This window comes from Lathyrus oleraceus, chromosome 3 (genome assembly GCF_024323335.1).
Source record: "Lathyrus oleraceus cultivar Zhongwan6 chromosome 3, CAAS_Psat_ZW6_1.0, whole genome shotgun sequence".
Classification (NCBI taxonomy): domain Eukaryota; kingdom Viridiplantae; phylum Streptophyta; class Magnoliopsida; order Fabales; family Fabaceae; genus Lathyrus; species Lathyrus oleraceus.
This window is the reverse complement of record NC_066581.1, coordinates 445,195,525-445,206,982: the sequence shown is the minus strand read 5'-3', so window position 1 is coordinate 445,206,982 and position 11,458 is coordinate 445,195,525.

The following is an 11,458-nucleotide window of genomic DNA, read 5'->3' as shown; positions in this document are numbered from 1 at the left end:
CAGGCAGCACCTGATGGCTCCACCCTTACCATGCCTACTGTGGATGGCATAGTAAGTATCTGCTAAGAGAGTAGGGACTGGATTCCCTCTGATAAAGATGCTGATGGCAGCATGGTCTATGAAGTTCGGCATACTGGGAAATAGGATGATCCCATAGATCATGGCAGCTAGCTGAGCGTGAAAAACTTCCCAATTTCCCTTCTCTGCTTCAACTCTGGCTACCCTCAACAGAAACTTCAAAGGCAGACCTACTACTTCCCCACAGGGCTTCCAATTCTTACCAACCTCCTCAACACTCAACTGGAGAGCTCTGGCAATCAATCTGAAGTCGACCTCCTTTGGGACGTCCAAGAAGGGAGTCTGATGCTGAATAGGGATACTTAACAAGATAGAGTACTCCTCGAGGGTGGGTGCTAACTGGTAATCCTGGAAAGTGAAGCATCTGAGCTCGGGATCATAGAACTGAAGAAGGGTCTGTAGAGGCACCGGATCCACTACTGTCTTCAACACTGTCAAGATGTCTCCATACCGCCCAACGAAACTCTTCAGGTGATCATCCTTCACAAGGCTACCCAACTCAATTAGCGGAGTCAACGGCTCACGGTGGAAACTGTAGGAACAGGTCTTCCGCTTCGGCTCGGGGACCGTTGTCATCTCTATCAGTAGACAGACTCTGGAATGTACCTGAGAAATGATATGCATGCAGAGATTAGTTTTTTTCCTTTTTTTTTTTGATTTCTTTTTTTTTTGATTTTTTTTTTTTCATTGCGTTTCTTTTGAAAAATAAATATGCTATGATGCACATGATGCAGACTGGACTGGCTGGTTGTGCAAACTCTGACTAGGTCGAAGCTTCAGTCAAGATCAGAACATAAATCCAACTTATGGTCAAACTGATCACACTGTTGTCTGAACTAGAGTCACCAACAGAACCAAAGTCACCAACGGTACCTGTAATGAATAACCCTTCCCACTCACGGGTGTAGTCTAGGCCAGGGTAAAGCTGAGAGAAACGCAGCATAAATAACCTTTCGCAGAAATACTGTCATATACACACCCGAAGTATGTAACGACAGTATCCCACCAGGGTCTGAACTGCTCGTGATATCAATGTTCCGCTAAGTGGCGCCATACCACCCGCTTCCCATGAATCACTCTATTCCTAATCATCCTAGATTTTCACTCATGGTCTGGGTATTGGACCTTTTACCTCAACTGACTCCCCCCCCCCCCCCCACACAGAGAAAAACAGACAGCCAGCCAGTAATGAATAATGAATATGAATGCAAACATCAATGCACACAATCAATGCAAACAAATAAATGTACATATATACAATGAATGCAATAAAATACAATAAGCAGAAAGCAACCAAAACCCTAATCCTAGAGAGCGCTAGGAGAGACTCGCTCAGGGAAGATGGACCAGCATAGGTCAACTTCTCCGTATCCCCAGCAGAGTCGCCAGCTGTCGCATTACGCGAAAAACCGGCGGGAAAAGAAAGAAACAACAGAGCCGCCACCGTGCGTTATTTATCCCAAAAGAGGGAAAGGAAACGCTCGAAGTAAACCTGGGAAAAGACATGGTCTCGCGACCAAAGAGAATGGGTTCGGGAGTCGGTTATGCGAAGGGAAGGTATTAGCACCCCTACGCATCCGTCGTACTCGACGGGATCCACGCACAATAGGAAGGAAAAATGGTTGCTAAACACTGCTCAAACACACACACACTGGCTGAAAAGAGACAAAAGAAACTGACTGAAACTGACTCGGCAGGATATCGTATCCTGGGCCTACTTAGTCTATCAGGCATAGACATCAGAGTCGAAGTAGTTCGGACTGGGGAAACGACACATGCTCGCTAGGATGTCGCATCCTATGCATACGTATCTTCTCGGACGAGAGAAGAATCAGAGCATTCGTAGCTCGGCTGACACGCACACAAACAAAACCAGACAAAGGCAAACATGGAGCCCGACTGCCAATCGCTGGACTTATGTCAGCATCCGAACCTAAAACACACACAAAGAGGCAAACATGGAGCCCAAATGCCAATCACTGGACTTACATTGACATCCGAACCTAATACACACACAACAGATAGATAGGGAGTCGGGGACTTAGCCTATAACTGTCAAACAAAACACAAAAAGAAAAGAAAGGCGCCCGGAGAGATCAGCTCAATCTCCTGCCTACATACTTCATCTGGTGTGAAGATCAGGGCGATGTAGTTCCCCTACGCAGGGACAAGGATCTAGCCTAACCAGATAACAGAGGGAGACACAACTCTAGGGAGACTACGACTCGAGCCTAGATGTTGTCATGCAAAAGTCAACCCTAAGTTAAGGTTTCTAGCTAGATGGCACAAGAAAAAAGGAGGGTCTCGATTGCAACTAGGGAAAGAGAAAGGGGAGATCTCAATCACAACGAGGGTGAGAGAAAAGAATTAGTGTTAGTTGTTAGTCAAACTCGACAAGATATCGCATCTCGTGCCTACGTATCTCATCTGGACATGAGAATCAGAGTTGCCGTAGTTCGGCTAAACAACTCTAAGCATGGCTCACACAGGGAGTAAGCCACACAGACTTGACTTGCACAGGAAGCAAGTCAAGCACAACCTACCTTGCACAAGGGCAAGTCCAAACTACACCTAAAGAGGCAAAGCAAACAGGCAATCACAGGAAGCACACTCTATATGCATACAAGAGGCTCACACAAGGGTTAGGCACTAGGGCCAACTGGAATAGGGTAAGTGTGCTCTTAACCTTGCCATTGAGAGGCTAAGGTGAAGCAGATGAAAGGAGATGAGGGGTGTGCCTCATTGCTTCTATCCCTGGCCTGGGAGAGCATTTGACAAGAATGTGTGGGTTCAGAAAGTGGGAACCCTTCTACACATTTAATACTGACTCAACTGTGCAATTGCACAAGATCTTGGGTTAAGATCTCAGTGCTACAACCATGTAATGGGAGCACTGAGAAGACTCACTGAATAGTAGGGGATAGATTGCTTATCCCTTTGATCTACCAATTGCCTCTTCACTTAGGAGGTCTTTGACTCTATACAAGGACAAGATTTAAACATACACAAACATTGCCTCTTAAGGAGGACTTCAGACAGTTTGCCCGGCCAAATAACAGGCCGGGTCTCCAGACTACATGAAGTAACAGAGATTATACCTCAAGCAAGTTGCTAAAAAGCAAAGCAAATCAAGTTCAGAGAACTTAAGCAACTAAAGTACCTGAAAAAGTCAAACCAATCAGTATGCAATTCAACAGTTAAAAGCAAAAGGAATGGGATTCACAAACAAAACAGATGATCAACTGTGCAAAGCAAGACTCAAACACATGAGTCACACCTACAAAACAAAAGTTAGCACATGGTAAACAATCAAGTTCAAACAAGTTTGAATGATCTTTGAGGCATTGGTGCTTAACCTGAAAACACAAACTCAACAGTAAGTAACTGGACCACTAGGGCAAGCCTAGGGTCAAAAGTGAATGAAAAAGTCAAAACAGCAAACCATATTCAATCAAAATCAAATTCAATCAATCAAGAAGTAATTCCAATTGGGTTCACATGCATATCAATCACTATCATCATTTCATGAACATTTGAAGTCAAAGTAAGGCAAATGGAAGCTCAAAGAAGTCAACAGAATGACTTGCATCAAAAGTCAACTCAAACAATTTCAAAAATCATCAAATAAATCACACTCAATCCTAATATCTAGCATGGTAAGCATGTCAAATTTCATGGCATTTGGATGAGAGGAAAGCAGTCAATGAAAATCATGAAGTCAACATAATTTCAAGTAAGCACAATGAAAGTCAACAAACATGGGTCAACTTCAAAAAATCATAACAAATTGAAAACAGATGAGAAATGAATGAGATTAACACCAATGCAAAGCTCAAGATGTCTAGTTATCACATATGAAATTTCATGGTCATACAATATGGTATGAGAATTTCCCAAAGGATTTGGCAACATGTAGCACAAAAAGTCAACATTTGACTAGGCAGGGAATAAAAATATCAAATAAATGGAAAACAGCACAATTAATTCCAATAAAATTCACACATGAACTAGACATGTAAGGGAAGAATCATGCAAAATTTGGGGTCATTTGGATGTAAGGAAGCATATGAACAAAATTCAAGAAATTGCATATCATTGGTGTGACACAAATTGTCACACCCTACTTCAGAAAATCATATCTCACACGCCACATATGATAAATGCACAAACTTTACATCAAAACAAAGGTGAATGTGTCTAGTTTCTCCACAAAAAATTTCAGGGTCATTGGATACAACATGAGTATTTCACAAAAGGATTGGCAATATGTATCATTTATGGTCACATAACGAAAACCCTAAGGCCAATTAAAATCCAATGATTAGAAAAAATATTAAAAATCATGGTAAAATACTAGACATCCAACAGGTCACAATGCAAAAAATCCCATAATTTTTGGAGTTGAATTGGATGAGAAATGGATTTTGTAAGTTGAATGAACAAATGGAAGCAAACATGAACACATAACATAATTTAAGTGAGTCAAAGGAAGTCAGCGTGGCATTTCTGTAATTCAGCATGCCACTTATCAAAACGACTGTGTTTAAGGCCAGGCCACGAAATGATTTGATTGGTCATCTTCCAATAGAACAGTAACCTCATGTATCAAAGGCCAATCGAAATTCAACTTTCTGGGCAACTTAGGGTTTAAGTAACAGCAACAACATCAGCTCATTTTCAAACATTAACCATGAACAACAACATAACCAGCATCAACAATCAAACATGGCAAAGGAATACTATCATCATGCACCATCAGATGACAACAAGACAAGCATAGATCATGTAAATTTTCTGGGCAAAACAAGAGGGGTTTTGGAACAGCAGGGCATCGTGCAGCCAACACCAACAAACCAACATTCAAACAAGCATCACACAATAGCATGGCATTGACATTCATACAACTAAAGCAACAGTAAACAACACATTCATGTAAATTTCTGGAAACTAGCTAGGGTTTATCATGGCACAGTATGATCTTCATCATCTCTAACAAGCTCAATTCGAAAATTTTCCAGAAACGTGGATGGAACACACCAATCGAAACATCAAGTCATGTACATCAACATTTCAGCAATAGATTTCATTAAATCAGCCTAAACAAACCAAATCGAGCCAAAACACATTTGAGCATAAAAGTTGAAATCCATATTTCTCACAGCATAGTTAATCATTTTCAATGGTTCAAGTTGCATTTGCTTCAGCATACAAAGACCCTTCATAAACACAACATGATTTTGGAAAATAGGTGAGTCAAAATCTTACTTGGATTTGAAGTGAATGGAGCAGCAGCGGTTATTTGAAGGTTGCAAGCTTAAACAGATGCTTCAGATGCTTTGAAATGATGAATGGTTGGATAGCTTTAGCTCATTGATGCTTGGAGACAACCAAATCATGATCTGCCATTGAAGGGTCCATGAAGAAAACAGTCGATATGCTGCAGCACAGTTGAGGTTTGGTGCTCGAAAACCCTTCCAAATGATGTCCAAGTGAAGAAACAATGTAGATGGTTCGTGGTGTTTTGGGGAATTTTTGCAGAAAAATGCAAAAGTGTCACAATGCCAAATGAGGGAGCATGAGATTTTCTGTGTATGAAGGCTGCTATCTAGGGTTGCTTTCTGTCAGAAAATCATTTATATATGACTGTTTAAGGTCTGCTAATCCAATGCTAAGCTGGTTTTACTCAAATGAAGCCAATTGCAAATTGCTAATTTTGACATAAGTGGATATGGAGGTGTAGTGTTGTACACGAATTGGGCTTGTAAACAGGCTGCCAATGATCCTTACATTTACTGTTTTATGTCTGCTCCTCAAGTATTAAACTTGTTCCACTTAAATGAACCAAAATGCAATATTTTCCACTTGTGAACCAAAGGTGTATATGGAGGTGGTATGATGGAATGCTTCTCAATTTTGGGCTTGGAACATCTTGCAAATGACATTTAAAATGAATCCCAATTGTCCAATTATGCTGAAAAGGTTTAAATCAAAAAGTCAAACTTGAGTCAAACTTGATTTTTAAATGAAACAAGTCAAAAAATGTCATTTTGAATGGCAAGGTTTTGGGGCATGAAACTTATATTTTTGGAAAGAGGAGGAAAAATTTGGTTTGTAGGAAAAAACCCCACCAAAATTGGCCTTATGGTTTGAGAGATATGGCCTTTTGAAGTTCAAGATTTTGTGAAAATGATTTGATCATATCTTGACAACCATGCATGGGATTTGAGAGTTCTTGGACTTTTTGAAAATGGGAGAACAAGATCTTCAACTTTCATGTTGGGCAAAATTTCATTTGGAGCTTGTATCATGATGCAAGTTGAGGATCAAGAAGTTTCCATTTTAGGCAGTTAAAATTACAGGTCCAGTTTCTATTTTTGGAAATTTTCTGATCGGCTTCAAATTCTTCAATGATATTGATTGCCATGATACATGAGGCCTATTAGGACATGAATAAGCTCTCTCAAACCATTTCCATCCATCAAAACCATAGAATCAACCACAGTTGACCCACTTTGACTTTTTTAGAGTTTTGGATTGTCTGTGCACTTCTGATGAATTCCAAACCCTAATTCCTTGAGACCTTGACTTCAAATGATGTCCCAAGTTGTATGGACTCTTGATTAATGATCATGGTGCCCAAATTCCACAAGAATGGCCACCATCCACTGCTTTGACTGACTGTTGACTGTCTAGGGTTTTTTTGACTGTCTGTGCATGAACTGATGGCTTCTGAACATCCAACCCTTGACTTAAACACTTCAAATGGGCCTCCAAGTCATGTGAACTTGTTGGACAAACCCTAGGGCCTTTGCTCCTTGAGAAATACCTTTGCTTGATTGGTTGACTGATCTCCTGATCAGTTTGACCTAATTCTTGGCTTGCTTACTCTTGAGGCAACTGGGGACAATGCAATACTATGCAATGGATCATGATATGCTATGACCTAATATGAGATGGCATGTACAAAGATAGGTGCAAATTTGAGGTGCTACACATATGTGGATCACGATGTCACCATAGAACAGTTTGATAGCATTGATGCAAACATTACTGCTTGTAACAACTTGAGCTTTTGTGATGCTAATCTTCCCGAGGAGGGAAAAGACCACAATTTGGCACTACACATCTCTATGAATTGCAAGGATGATGCCCTGTCTAATGTGATGGTAGACATAGGATCATTGCTGAATGTGTTGCCAAAATCCACTCTGGCGAAACTTTCTTACGAAGGGCCTCCCATGAGGCAGAGTGGAGTGGTCGTCAAAGCTTTTGATGGATCCAGGAAAACTGTGATTGGTGAGGTTGAGCTCCCAATCAAGATAGGACCTAGTGATTTCCATATTACTTTCCAGGTTATGGATATCCACCCATCATATAGCTGCTTGCTCTACAGACCATGGATTTACGAGGCAGGCGCCGTGACATCCACCCTACACCAAAAGTTGAAGTTCGTGAAGAACGAGAAGTTGGTGGTGGTAGGGGGAGAGAAGGCTCTCTTGGTAAGCCATTTGTCTTCCTTTTCTTACATAGATGCTGAGGACGAGGTTGGAATGCAGTTCCAAGCCTTGTCTAATGCTGAGCCTTCTAAGAAAGGAACTTCTTCATTTGCATCCTACAATGATGCGAGATTGGCCATTGAGCATGGCGCAACTACTGGTTTAGGACAAATGATTAAGCTGGAAGACAATAAATCTCGGGCTAGCATAGGGTATTCTTTAGGCACTTTCAACAAGCACGGTCTATTTCAGAGTGGTGGTTTTATCCACACGGTCAAAGACTAGGAGGTAGCTGTTGTAGTGGAAGATGATGCAGAGGAAGTTTTTGGCAACTTTGTCATCCCTGGAGGAGTCTGCAATAATTGGGTCGCTGTTGATGTTCCAACAGTTGTCCATAAGTCCACGTAATGTTCATTTTTGTTTAAAAACCCTTCTCCCATGCCAAAAGGAGAAGTGATGACATTGTTGGCACATAAATACAATGATATTCATTCAAAAATTGCATGTTAAATGTTTGTTTTTCCAAATGATTTTCACTTTTTTCTTTTTGCATGAAATTGATGATCACATAAAACCCTAAAAAATGAGAATAAAATCAATCTTTTCATCTGCATAATGATTTGCTTTGCTTGAATTCTAAAATCTATTTTATATCCAAAATCATTAGGCAGGTTGATCAAACCCATTGAACATAATGATCCAACACCATCTCCCAACTTTGAGTTCCCTGTATTTGAGGCAGAAGAAGATGATGTTGAAGAGATTCCTGATGAGATTACCCGTCTACTTGAGCACAAAGAAAAGATCATTCAACCGCATCTTGAGAATCTGGAAACAGTCAACTTGGGGTTTGAGGATTGTGTTCGCGAAGTGAAGATTGGGGCACTCCTGGAAGAGTCAGTCAAGAAGGGGTTGATTGAGTTGCTACGAGAATATGTCGACGTCTTTGCCTGGTCGTATGAAGACATGCCCGGTCTGGATACTGATATCGTGCAACATTTCCTGCCTTTGAAGCCTGAGTGTATGCCTGTGAAGCAGACGCTCAGAAGAACTCATCCTGATATGGCAGTGAAGATCAAAGAAGAAGTTCATAAGCAAATTGATGCGGGGTTTCTGGTGACTTCTACATATCCTCAATGGGTGGCCAATATTGTTCCCGTGCCTAAGAAAGATGGAAAAGTCCGAATGTGTGTAGACTATAGAGACTTGAATAAAGCTAGTCCGAAAGATGATTATTCTCTACCACATATTGATATGTTGGTAGATAATATATCTAAATTCAATGTCTTCTCGTTTATGGACGGATTTTCCGGTTATAATCAAATCAAAATGGCACCCGAGGATATGGAGAAGAAAACATTCATCACACCTTGGGGAACATTCTTTTATCGAGTGATGCCCTTCGGTTTGAAGAACGCCGGAGCCACCTATAAATGCGCTATGACTACCTTGTTTCATGATATGATGCACAAGGAGATCGAGGTATATGTTGATGATATGATTGCGAAGTCGAGAACGGAAGTTGAACATGTAGAGAACTTGTTGAAGCTTTTTCAGCGTTTGAGGAAGTACAAACTCCGTCTGAATCCGAACAAGTGTACATTTGGAGTCGGTTCCGGCAAGTTATTGGGCTTTATTGTCAGTGAAAGAGGTATTGAAGTTGATCCTGCCAAGGTCAAAGCAATACAAGAGATGCCTACGTCCAAAACTGAGAAGCAAGTCCGAGGATTTCTTGGCCGCTTGAATTATATTTCCAGATTTATATCCCACATGACTGCCACATGTGCGCCAATATCCAAGCTCCTCCAGAAAGATCAACGTCATTATTGGACCGAGGATTGCCAGAAGGCCTTTGACAGTATCAATGAGTATCTGTACGAGCCTTCGATTCTATCTCCTCCTGTGGAAGGAAGACCCTTGATTATGTATCTGACAGTTCTATAAGACTCTATGGGTTATGTATTGGGTCAGCAAGATGAATCAGGAAAGAAAGAGTATGATATATACTACCTGAGTAAGAAGTTCACTGATTGTGAGTCCCGATACTCAATGCTTGAGAAAACATGTTGTGCTTTGGCTTGGGCTGCTAAGCGTTTACGCCAGTATATGTTAAATCATACGACTTGGTTGATATCCAAAATGATTCCAATCAAGTATATCTTTGAGAAGCCTGCTCTAACTGGGAGGATTGCCCGTTGGCAAATGTTGTTATCTGAGTATGACATTGAGTATCGAGCTCAGAAAGTTATTAAAGGTAGTATCTTGGCTGACCACTTGGCACATCAACCAATTGAGGATTATCAGTCATTTCAGTATGACTTCCCTGATGAGGAGATTCTGTATTTGAAGATGAAAGATTGTGATGAGCCTACGCTCGATGAAGGGCCAGAGCCTGATTTTCGATGGAGCATGGTGTTTGATGGCGCTGTAAATCAATATTAAAATGGTATTGGGGCAGTTATTATTACTCCTCAGGGCACACATTTTCCTTTTACAGCAAGGCTAACTTTCGAATGCACGAATAATATGACAGAGTATGAGGCCTGTATTATGTGTTTGGAAGAGTGTATTGATCTTAGGATCAAGCATCTTGATGTTTATGGCGATTCGGCCCTTGTTGTTAATCAGATTAAGGGTTAAAGGGAGAGGAATCAGCCTGGCCTCATCCCATACATAGATTTCGCGAGGAGGATTTGAACATTCTTTATAAAGGTTGACTTCCATCATATTCCTCGAGATGAGAATCGGATGGCAGATGCACTTGCTACGCTTGCTTCTATCATTATGGTGAAATTTTGGAATGAAGTCCCCAATATCACTGTGATGCGCTTGGATAGACCAACTCATGTATTTGCAATCGAAGAAGTGAAAGATGATAAGCCATGGTATTATGATATCAAGTGTTTTCTTCAGAGTCAGATTTACCCGCCTGGGGCATCTGTTAAAGATAAGAAGACTTTGAGAAGATTATCTGGTAGTTTCTACCTCAATGGTGATGTACTTTATAAGAGGAACTTTGACATGGTTCTGCTCAGATGCGTGGATAGACACGAAGCATACGTGTTAATGACTGAAGTCCATGAGAGTTCATTTGGTACTCATTCCAATGGACATGCCATGGCAAAGGAGATGTTGAGAGCAGGCTACTATTGGCTGACAATGGAGTCTGACTGCTGCAAATATATGAAGAAATGCCATAAGTGTCAGATTTATACGAATAAGATTCATATCCCCCCGACACTTCTGAATGTGATTTCATCACCATGGCCTTTCTCTATGTGGGAAATTGACATGATTGGCATGATAGAGCCAAAGGCGTCCAACGGTCACAGGTTTATTCTCGTAGCAATTGATTACTTCACCAAGTGGGTTAAAGCGGCATCATATGCAAACGTGACCAGGCAGGTGGTTGTGAAGTTTATCAAGAATTAACTCATATGTCGTTATGGTGTGTCAGATAAGACCATTACTGATAATGGATCCAACTTGAACAACAAGATGATGAAAGAGATGTGTAGTGAGTTCAAGATTGCACATCATAATTCTTCTCCTTATAGACCCAAGATGAATGGGGTTATTGAAGCTGCTAACAAGAACATCAAGAAGATTATCCAGAAGATGGTTGTTACGTACAAAGATTGGCATGAGATGTTACCATTTACTTTGCATGGTTATCGTACATCCGTCCGCACTTCAACAGGGGCAACCCCTTTCTCTCTTGTATATGGCATGGAGGATGTGCTCCCCGTGGAGGTTGAGATCCCATCAATGCGAGTCTTGATGGAAGCCAAGTTGAATGAGGCTGAATGGGTTCAGAGTCGTTATGACCAGTTGAATTTAATAGAAGAGAAAAGATTAACTGCCATGAGCCATGGTCAGTTATA